The sequence below is a fragment of the Quercus lobata genome, chromosome 5 (assembly GCF_001633185.2).
Source record: "Quercus lobata isolate SW786 chromosome 5, ValleyOak3.0 Primary Assembly, whole genome shotgun sequence".
NCBI lineage: Eukaryota > Viridiplantae > Streptophyta > Magnoliopsida > Fagales > Fagaceae > Quercus > Quercus lobata.
The window spans coordinates 8647301-8658256 of record NC_044908.1 but is presented as its reverse complement, the minus strand read 5'-3'; the positions used below and the strand labels follow the sequence as shown (position 1 = coordinate 8658256).

General features: G+C 37.6%; 1 pseudogene; it reads right to left on the bottom strand.

The window, feature by feature from the left end:
• Positions 1 to 8646: 8646 nt before the first annotated feature.
• LOC115989271 lies at positions 8647 to 10740 on the bottom strand (annotated as a pseudogene).
• Positions 10741 to 10956: the final 216 nt, after the last annotated feature.

The window sequence follows — 10956 nt, the reverse complement described above, 5'->3', positions numbered from 1 at the left end:
GAGGAGTGGAGGGATTTGGTGCGGTGGGGTGTAGTGTAGGATAACGTTCAATGCATGTTGTATATTGTTTGATTGACTTTTACTACTTTTTTTCTTTTTTGTTGTTCACTTGTTCTTGTCTTTTCTATTATCGGGGGGAATTTTGATTGATCTTATTACTTCTTTTTCTTTTTTCCTCTTATGGAAATAGGAAATAACAAGGATGATGGTGAAGAAATTTGGTGGAAATTGCTATGTACTTGCTACTAGGATTCCTATGGGTTTCTTTTTTCTTTTCTTTTTTAATGCTACAAGTTTAAATGGGTAATTTTATAACTTTATATTGATTTTAGAATTATGTGTATCTGAATTATTTATAATTGTTTGTTTTAAGATACATTTTGGGGGACTTAATTTGAATTTTTTTCCAATTTAATTTACCTATTGAATAAAATAATCTTGTACACTTTTATTTAAGCTAAGTCTATAAGGATATTATCTACCTTTTTTAGAATTAATTCAATCTCGATTTTGATTCACTTGTTATCATGAAAATCAAAATTTGTATCATTCTATATAATTAAAAAATTGATGTAATAACTGTCAATTTGATAGCATTAATGGTGTGGCAGATTCATGATCAGTTGACCAAGCGTTATTTCCACATATCTTCTTAGTATGACTTGCGTTTCATCGATTCAATAACTAGTGTGTACCGAATGTTGTTTCTTGCATACATGTTGCATTATCCAAATTATTTATATTCTTCATTTTGAGATGATTTTTGGGGGCTTAATTTGAAATTTTTCTAATTTAACTCAACTATTGAGTATGATAAACTTGTACAATTTTATTTAAGTCGGGTTTTTAAATCTAATTTTTCAAAATAAGTCACCTTGAAAATACAAATTGTATCATTTATATAATTAAAAAATTGAAATGGTGTGACATTTTCAATATTTTATCAATTGACCATATGTAATTTCCACATGTCTTCTTGTATGACTTACATTTCATTGATTCATTAATAAGTATGTACCTGATGTTATTTTCTTGCATAAATGTTGTGTTATCCAAATTATTTATATTCTTCACTTTGAGATAATTTTTAGGAACTTAATTTAAAATTTTCTAATTTAATTTAGCTATTTAGTAGAATAAACTTGCACAGTTCTATTTTAAGCCAAGTTTTTAAGGATATTATCTAACTTTTTATAATAAATTTAATCTCAATTTTGATTTACTTGTCATCTCAAAAACTAGAATTGTATCATTATATAAAATTAAAAAAAAAAAATGATGTAATAATTGTCAATTTGATAACATCAATCGTGCAACAATTTCAAGATTTTATTAGTTGACCAAGCGTGATTTCCACATGTCTTCTTATTATGACTTGCATCTTGTCGATTCAATAATAAGTGTGTACCAGATGTTGTTTCTTGCATAAATGTTGTGTTATCTAAATTATTCACATTATTCGTTTTGAGGTGATTTTAGGGGACTTTAATTTGAAAATTTTCCATTTTAATTAAGCTATTTAGTAAAACAAACTTGTACAGTTTTATTTGAAACAAGTTTTTTAGTATATTGTCTAATTTTTTCAAAATAAGTCACCTTGAAAATCATAATTGTATCATTTTATATAATTAAAAAAATTGATGTAATAATTGTAAATTTGATAGCATTAATGGTTTGATAGTTTCAAGATTTTATTAGTTGACCAAGCGTTATTTCTTTAGCATGACTCACATTTCGTCGATTAAATAAAAAGTGTGTATCAAATGTTGTTTCTTGCATATTGTGTTATATAAATTATTTATATTCTTCATTTTAAGATGATTTTTAGGAACTTAATTTAAAATTTTTAAACTTGTTCATTTTTAATTAAGCTATTTTTATAAGGATATTATCTACTTATTTTTAGAATAAATTTAATCACGATTTTGATTCACTCATGATCTCAAAAATCACAATTGTATCATTATATAATTAAAAAGTAATGATGTCACAATTTCAATATTTTATTAATTGACCAAGCCGGTCCAAGCGGCTTTTCACATGTCTTCTTAGTATGACTCGTGTTTCGTGATTAAATAACAAGTGTATACCGAATGTTGTTTCTTACATAAATGTTGTGTTATCCAAATTATTTATATTATTAATTTTTTAGATTATTTTTGGGGACTTCATTTCAAAATTTTCCAATTTAATTCAATTATTTACTAGAATAAACTTGTTCATTTTTAATTTAGTTAATTTTAGGAAATTATAATTTTTTTAAGAATAAATTTAATCTTGATTTTGATTCACTCATCATCTTGAAAATCATAATTGTATCATTCTATATAATTAAAAAAATATGTAGTAACAACCAATTTGATAGTTGTAGGGACACGATTATTAAACGACCCATGAAAGACATTGGGCTCGTAAGTAAAGGGCCCTTACAATATGATTTGTAGAGAGTGGGCTTGAAAGGCAAGACCTTGGTCACAGGTGAGCGATTTGGTCGTCGTTTTTATAGAAGCTTACACATTGGAGGACTTGGCTTAACTAGCTAAGCCTTCCACTGGTGTGGGTAGTAAGATTTAAGTCCTCGGACAGCATCCGAGGAGCATCGTCTTCTTCCCCTTCTCCCCCCTTAGGACTTTATCCTCCTTCCCCTTTTATACTAGTGTTCACTTTCCTTTTAGTGTCCACGTGTAAGTTTCACTTTTTGGGGTGCAGACCTGTCCTGTCAATCCATACCTAGAGTGGTTGGGGGGTGGTTGGAAAAGTTAAATAGCATAGTTTGGAGTATGGGCCTGTCAGATGCAGGATTCTGTACTACAATGTTGGCAGCTTTATCCCTTGTCTTGCCCCTGTACTGAGTTTGTCATTTTCTTCAGGCGTTTTGTGAGGTGCTGAGCATAAGATCATCCTCGACCATATCCTTGGGCCTTTTTTAGGTTTTCGTTATGCGTACTCGGCAATAGCTCTCCTCGGCTTAGGCCTTGGGCCCTAATGTAGAGTGGACCTAGGCCACGAATTCTCTGGCCCCACAATAGCCTCTCAAAATCCTACTGCCTGACTTTTTAGTTGGGGAGGAGGGTTTTGATGATGTTGGGCCCACATCATGGCTTGCTCAAATTCTGTACTTTATTGATGCTGGTGTTTTTCCATTTGCTCGGGAGATGTGCCGAACTAAGAGGCATTCCTTTAGTTTTACTCACGCGGTGTCCTTGACGTTTCAGTGCTCGAGGCGTTGCAGATGGTGTTGAAAATCGAGCCAAAACCGTCTTGTCCGTAGCATTCCTTGGAACCCTACATAAATTAAATGCCACCAACCTGCCCTTTATATAAGTAGGATAGGAGGTTATTCCCCTTACATATAAACCCTTCAGCTCCTTCAAATTCATAATCCTTCATCCATAATCACAGTCTCCATATCCAGTGCAATCCACCCTTAGTGTAATATGTTTGAGGCACGGGTGGGGGTGAAGGAATCATACCCGCCACAGAGGCACCGGATCCTTTCGAGACTCAAGGTGGTGCGGTCTGGACAGGGGAGACACAGACTCAAGATAATCTTCCGTTTTGAAAAGGTGGAGATGATATCTCCACCTCTTTCAGTCAAAATCCGAAGCAGGTACTGGTCGCATCAGATCCTTGGTGCGTCAGAAGTAAGGTTTTCCGCCATCAGCACCGTCTGCTCTATCGCAGGCGTCGCTAACATGGAGGCTCATCAACTTCCTATGTGGCCATCGGCGTGCACCCCGCTCCCTGCACCTTTTCTTCAAAGGTGCTAGCTCCATGTTAGGTTCTTTTGCTGCCTGAGTTATAGGCATATAAAAGTATTGAAGAATGGTTTCCGTAGACAACGTTCTGGAACTACTACATCTCCCTTCTCTACGCCTCTTCTTCTGTTTTTTTTTTTTTTTTCATTTCCTTGTATCTTTTCTTTTTGCTTATGTAGTTAGTTTTCAGTATGAGCTTATTCAAGCTCTTTCATTGTACGCTGTACTATTTCTTTGTCTTAATAAGAGATGGATCTGTTTCCTTTTAAATACTTTTCTTTTCTGCAGCAATTACTTTGTGAATGGGATACTACATGTGTATTTTCCTTTAATGATACTTAGAGCAGGAAACCTTGAAATAGAAAGCTACTAATTTGAACTTATCGACATTATCAAGTATAATAATGCTAATTCACAGTAGATTAAACTTATGAGACTAACCGAGGTAACAGCTGAGTGCTCCGTAATGCATGTGAGGCAACCGTCCGAGAACAATAAACTCAAAATAAACCATCCGAGAGGGTTGCCGAGTAGTGAGGGACTTTGGCCGTGTTTTTTATAACACCTGACCCTATCACAATCGCATCAATTCCCTTGGTATTGAGGATCCAAGGGTAGACTGGGGATTCCATTCAGTCTAGGGATTAACCCAACTATTAATGGGTAACTCCTCTCCGGGGTAGATTTTAAGGGCCATATAACATCCAGGTTGTGTCCAAAACTTGTATTTTTTCTCTTAAGTAGTTGGTTTCCCCATAGGCTTGAGTCCGAGGACTATACAAGGCCTTGGTTTTGTCAAAAACTTGTGTTTTTTTTTTCCTCTTAAGTAGTTGGTTTCCCCATAGGCTTGAGTCCGAGTACCATACAAGGCCTTGGTTCTGTCCAAAACTTGTATTTTCTCTGTTAAGTAGTTGGTTTCCCCATAGGCTTGAGTCCGAGTACCATACAAGGCCTTGGTTCTGTCCAAAACTTGTATTTTTTCTCTTAAGTAGTTGGCTTCCCCATAGGCTTGAGTCCGAGGACCATACAAGGTCTTGGTTTTGTCCAAAACTTGTGTTTTTTTTCACTTAAGTAGTTGGTTTCCCCATAGGTTTGAGTCCGAGGACCATACAAGGCCTTGGTTCTGTCCAAAACTTGTGTCTTTTCTGTTAAGTAATTGGTTTCCCCATAGGCTTGAGTCCGAGGACCATACAAAGCCTTGGTTCTGTCCAAAACTTGTATGTTTTCTGTTAAGTAGTTGGTTTCCCCATAGGCTTGAGTCCGAGGACCATACAAGGCCTTGGTTCTGTCCAAAACTTGTGTTTTTTCTCTTAAGTAGTTGGTTTCCCCATAGGCTTGAGTCCGAGGACCATACAAGGCCTTAGTTCTGTCCAAAACTTGTGTTTTTTCTCTTAAGTAGTTGGTTTTCCTATAGGCTTGAGCCCGAGGACCATACAAGGCCTTGGTTCTGTCCAAAACTTGTATGTTTTCTGTTAAGTAGTTGGTTTCCCCATAAGCTTGAGTCCGAGGACCATACAAGGCCTTGGTTCTGTCCAAAACTTGTATTTTTTTTTCTTTTAAGTAGTTGGTTTCCCCATAAGCTTGAGTCCGAGGACCATACAAGGCCTTGGTTCTGTCCAAAACTTGTATTTTTTCTCTTAAGTAGTTGGTTTCCCCATAGGCTTGAGTCCGAGGACCATACAAGGCCTTGGTTCTGTCCAAAACTTGTATTTTTTTCTTTTAAGTAGTTGGTTTCCCCATAGGCTTGAGTCCGAGGACCATACAAGGCCTTAATTTTGTCCAAAACTTGTGTTTTTTCTCTTAAGTAGTTGATTTCCCCATAGGCTTGAGTCTGAGGACCATACAAGGCCTTGGTTCTATCCAAAACTTGTATGTTTTCTGTTAAGTAGTTGGTTTCCCCATAGGCTTGAGTCCGAAGACTATACAAAGCCTTGGTTCTGTCCAAAACTTGTATTTTTTCTCTTAAGTAGTTGGTTTCCCCATAGGCTTGAGTCCTCGGACCATACAAGGCCTTGGTTCTGTCCAACACTTGTAGTTTTTTTTTTTTTTTTTTTTTTTTTTTTTTTTTTTTTTAAGATTAGCCCCTCGGCCAAGGTGGGGGGGGTGGGTGTTAGCTTGACGTTGGAAGCCCCTAAAACTGCCCGTGCCATTGACACTGTGAGGCGTAGCCCCTAGCGGAGATTTATGTCGGGACAATAACAGCGTATTGCAGGAAACGGAGGAGCTTTCACAGATCCTTATTTGATAGAGGCTTGACTCCGCAACCACCTGGGCCAACGCGCAAGCCTTCCCACAGACAGCGCCAATTGTAGGGACACGAGTATTAAACGACCCATGAAAGACATTGGGCTCGTAAGTAAAGGGCCCTTACAATATGATTTGTAGAGAGTGGGCTTGAAAGGCAAGACCTTGGTCACAAGTGAGCGGTTTGGTCGTCGTTTTTATAGAAGCTTACACATTGGAGGACTTGGCTTAACTAGCTAAGCCTTCCACTGGTGTGGGTAGTAAGATTTAAGTCCTCGGACAGCATCCGAGGAGCATCATCTTCTTCCCCTTCTCCCCCCTCAGAACTTTATCCTCATTTCCCTTTTATACTAGTATTCACTTCCCTTTTAGTGTCCATGAGTAAGTTTCACTTTTTGGGGTGCAGACCTGTCCTGTCAATCCATACCTAGAGTGGTTGGGGGGTGGTTGGAAAAGTTAAATAGCATAGTTTGGAGTATGGGCCTGTCAGATGCAGGATTCTGTACTACGATGCTAGCAGCTTTATCCCTTGTCCTGCCCCTGTACTAAGTTTGTCATTTTCTTCAGGCGTTTTGTGAGGTGTTGAGCATAAGATTGTCCTCGGCCATATCCTTGGGCCTTTTTTGGGCTTTCGTTATGCGTCCTCGGCAATAGCTCTCCTCGGCTTAGGCCTTGGGCCCTAATGTAGAGTGGACCTAGGCCACGAATTCTCTGGCTCCACAATAGTATTAATAGTGTGATAGTTTCAAGATTTTATCATTTTACCAAGCATTATTTCTACATGTCTTCTTAGTATGATTCGTGTCTCGTTGATTCAATAAAAAGTATGTACCAGATGTTGTTTATTTTATAAATGTCATTATCCAAATTATTTATATTCTTTGTTTTGAGATTATTTTTGGGGACTTAATTTGAAAATTTTCCAATCTAATTCAACTATTTAGTAGAATAGATTGGTACAATTTTATTTAAGTCAGGTTTTTAAGTATATTATCTAAATTTTCAAAATAAGTCACCTCGAAAATCATAACTGTATCATTTTATATAATTAAAAAATTGATCTAATAACTGTCCAGCTGATAGTATTAATGTTGTGATAGTTTCTTGATTTTGGGGCCTCTTCTTAATGCTAATAATTTAGTCAATACTCTTTAAGCCTCTCCGAGGCATAGGAAGTTCTAGAATAACTAAGAAGTAACTTCTTTCTGACTCCCTGATATATTCGACTTCACCATTCATGAGCCCTACAATCTTTCTGCACATCCTCAACCCTAGGCCTTCTTCAGTCAACCATCCACTGCTATGAAACATGTCCTGAACCGATTCAGGAGGAAGACCTTCACCAGGGCTTACCATCCTTCATAAATAAGATCAATATTAGTTGAATCAATATCAAAGAAATTAATAATGAGATCCATCTCCACACACACACATATATACCTAAAATAAGTTGCAACTTGCAAGTGATCAAAAATTACTTCCATATAATCTTTTTTTACAAAAGAAGTTGGCTAACAAGGAATCCATAATTGAAATTAATTCAAAAGCACATATCAGTAACACCATGCCAACATAATGCACATGGGAATCATAAGTATGGTACCACAAGTTTATTCACCAAATATCAAGCAACTAACTTGCTTAAAGTGCATGCTTGTAAAATTGCTGCTCTAAGAGATTTACATAATAAATTCTACCCCAAAAAAATAAATTATCATATATTAGGGATGCAACTCTGACTAGTTAGTCTAACCCTAACTTTTTTAATTATTAAAAATAAAATAATAAAAATAAAAATAAAAATAAAAACCCAAACATTTATCAGTATTTTGCAGGATTTTAGTGTTGGCGAGCATATCAACAAGGTGTTGATGGATTAACATAAATTTAAAAAATTGATGATGCAAGCAAGTCTAAGAGGGCATCTAAGTTTCATAGGACCTCAAGATTATGTTAGAGAACCTCCCATGACAGCTCAAAGTGTAGTCAACCTTCCAGACCTCAAGAATACTGTAAGGATATGTCATATATCTACAGAACCCAAGTCACAAGCCTCTTTGGCACGGATAAGGACAACTAAGGAAAAGCCTCAGCATGTTATAGGTAAGAGGCATACTAAAAACTTTAAACCATCAACGGATAGAAGGTTGCTTCTAAACTCGGATACTAATCAATATATTGTAAACCAATAGTAAGAATAAGATTCTAACATTCCAACCCCTAAAACATGGAGATTAATGGTTTTCTCTTTCTCTTCTTGGCACAAGAATCCATTTTTTAACACCAACATCATGTTCAGGTCTATTTTAGTTTCGTCACTGTGTTGGCATTTCTTATGTATATTGGACATCATGCCACTCTCCATGTCAGGATGCTAGCAACATGATCAGCATCCACATGATAGGGCATCCATTAGGTTTTTTAGGGAGAACATAGTGGAAACTTCAACTTCTTAGTAAAACCTACTTATAGTAAAGGATGGTTTCAAATGTCCTAATATCTTGCAGATATAATGCAAATATATTGACGTAGCACAAGCAACAGCTAAACTTTTGGCAAATTACAAATTTACTCTCTCAAATGGGAAGAATAATTAAAGACGCAAGCTAACACATATACTGGTCAACTGATGAGATTTAGGACATCCCATTCAAACGAAGTCATCACATCATACGTAGAGAAAGTGAGCAACTTCTTGCTTTAAATCTAATCCGCACCATGCACTTCAGATTTAAAAAAAAAAAAATCAAAATTAATGCAACATACTTGCAGCTTTTATTGTCAGCAAAGAACTCATTTTTTTTAATTATTTTAAGATCAATGGATTTCTTTGTGCCTTTTGATGCAATACAGAATGAACTGGACCAAAACATTTCTATAGGATGCCAATACAACCCCCTTATTAAACTTTTAATATTGGCAGGAACAAAGACAGTATGTATTAATCGACTACCTCTTAAAGCTCGAGAAAGAAGCTTGTCTACTGTTTCTTCGTATTCTTTATAAATAAGATCACGAACCAAAGACTTCCCCATAGCTTCTTCAACTGAGAGCCCTGTCAACTCTGCAACCTTTGCATTCCACCCATTTATACAGCCATCAACATCTACAGCAAATATAGGAGCAGTTGCAGTCTCTATCAACCTGACCATTTCTCTTGCAACCGAACTGAGTTCATCCATACCTTGCAACTCCATGTCCCCAAGCTGGGCATGTACAACAGCCTTAGGATTGCTTGGCTCAGCATCTCTAAATGAGTCTCGCAGAAGAAGCTGCAGAGAATGGATTGCACCGATTTCTGCTTTCTCCCATGGCAAGCTGCGGCTTTTTACCACTTCCATAAATGCCTTGAAAGAAGAGCGTGGCTGCATCCTCTGCCCATCATCCTTATCCTCAGGGTGATGCTTTGCGCCACCCCATTTGATCTCTTTTGCAGTGTGGGACCGGAACCAGAACAGGAAATCCCTTTTTGTGATATAAGCAACAGCCATTCCACAAACTGCATCTCCAAGTGAGGCTGCTCCATCGTACCCAGCAACACCCAAACTGTCTGTGCCGAAACATGTGGAATCTCCGTGGAAAGCCAACAACCACTCTACTATGTCCTTTATCTGGGCCTCAGTTGGGGTCACACCCAGAGGGTAGTACTTCCCTTGATGGTAGAGGGCTGCCCCATCACAATTCACAAGGTCCATAATACCAGCCATTTTAGTAACGATCCCCGTAGGTGAGTCACGAAGAAGCATACCACACAACAGGGTCTTCATCATTAAAACACGTTTCTCCAACATCTGTGATGACAATTGCAACTCCATATTCAATCGGAGTCCAAAAGCCTGCATTAAGAACTCACAAGCATTGTGAAGAGGGAATGGAATGCACCTAGCAGAAGTGTGATGACAAACCACCAAACCCCATAACCTCATTGAACTCCGCCCACAAACTCCTTCCTCATCATTTCCTTTGATAATAACCGACATTGCCAATGAGGCAGTCGAGCCCATATTAGCCATATACTGAGCATCACAGCCATGAGGAGCAAGAAGCGTTGAACCAACCAAGCACAAAGGCTGCTCAATCCTATCATGCTGAATCACCCTAACCGGCATGGCATGACAATCCCCAATCATCCTAACCCTGCTCTGCTTAAATAAAAACCTCGAGGCCTGAGGTATATCCGCGGCCGGATAATGCAACCCAATATATGGCTCCAAATTCGGCCTCTTACTCTCTGCCACAACCTCACCATGCTCGTCCTCATGAAACTTATACACCATAGCCCTATCATACCCAGTAAGCTCCCTCACTCTCTCCACCATAGTATCACACAATAACTTAATATCCCCACCAGGTAATGACTGCAATGAAGAGATCGCCCGGGCAGCCAGCTTCTGTGGTTAAACCGCCCCGGCAATCAACAGAGCTGGGTCCTCAGTCCTTGCAAGTTCCAAATCAATTACAATCCCAACATCTATCCTATGAAAATCGCGTAAAAGGGCTTCCCACAATTCTTGGAATCAATCCTAACTGGGTTCCACAACGTGATTTCCTTAGCTCTAAACGCCTTCTCAAGCAAAACAGAGTTGGAGTTCGTGAAGAGCGTCCTCACATCAGTCCCAATTGTCAAAATCTCAGGCTTTTCTAAACTGGGAACTGACTGAGGCAAAAGAGCAAGCATGTCGCGTGCGTTTTCACTATAACCAATTACACTGAAAGAAGCTGCGTCTACAGCAATCATACATTTGAGCCAAGTTTTTAAAACATTCTCTAAAACTTCAAACTAAATTTAACATCAATTTAAAATCATCTTTTCACTTGATGAAGAAAATTGATGGAAAATGCAATGCCTTTATTACTAGGATTCCTAGTGTTCTTTTATTGCTATAAAGTTTAAATGGGTTTTATAACTCTAAGCTTGATCTCATGCTATGTTTTCCAAATTATTTATATTCTT